The sequence below is a fragment of the Coffea eugenioides genome, chromosome 6 (genome assembly GCF_003713205.1).
Source record: "Coffea eugenioides isolate CCC68of chromosome 6, Ceug_1.0, whole genome shotgun sequence".
In the NCBI taxonomy this organism is placed as follows: Eukaryota; Viridiplantae; Streptophyta; class Magnoliopsida; order Gentianales; family Rubiaceae; genus Coffea; species Coffea eugenioides.
The window spans coordinates 29,858,408-29,859,150 of NC_040040.1; the positions used below are offsets into that span (position 1 = coordinate 29,858,408).

The following is a 743-nucleotide window of genomic DNA, read 5'->3' on the forward strand; positions in this document are numbered from 1 at the left end:
GGTTATTTTGAATATTTCTATTGTAATTATTGACAAATTAAGTTTGCTCAAAATCAATACACTCATTAGTATTATGTTCACCCCCATATGTAGAACAATAAGCAACATGTACAATAGGTGAAGAATTTGGACAAACTCTGACTTGTCTACTTAGCAATTTTACTATATTGTTCATTTGAGCAATTAACATATTTAGAGTGTCCATTTTGATCATATTTGCCCTTTGATAGTTATTTGCCGCCATTTTTTCTATTAAATTTTGAATTTCTTGGGACGATTTACCCATTAACGCTCCATTTGCGACTGTATCAATTGTAGTTTTAGTCAAGAAAAATAAACCATTATAGAAGATTTGGACAATGAGCTAATTAGGAAGTCCATGATGAGGACATTTTTATAGCAAATTTCTAAGCCTTTCCTAAGGTTCATACAATAATTCACTCTCTTGTTGACTAAAAATAGTTATGTCCATTCTAAATTTAGCCATTTTATCGAGTGGAAAGTATTTGGTGAAAGTATTTGGAGCATCCCAAGTGGTGAAAGTATTTGGAGCATGAGAATACAACCAAACTTTAGGTTTATCTCACAAAGAAAACAGGAACAACTTTAACCTTATGGCATCTTCACTAACTCCATTCATTTTAATAGTATCACATATTTTAAAAAATGTGGCTAAGTGTGCATTTGAATCCTCTACAGCATCACCTCCAAATTAAAATTGTTGATTCATTTGAATGAGTGAT

At 31.2% G+C, this 743-nt stretch overlaps 1 non-coding gene across 1 annotated transcript; it reads left to right on the forward strand.

Annotated features, from left to right (window-relative positions):
• Positions 1-373: 373 nt before the first annotated feature.
• On the forward strand, positions 374-481 carry LOC113776547. The gene has a single exon (XR_003469034.1). It is a non-coding gene; the product is annotated as a small nucleolar RNA R71 (small nucleolar RNA).
• Positions 482-743: the final 262 nt, after the last annotated feature.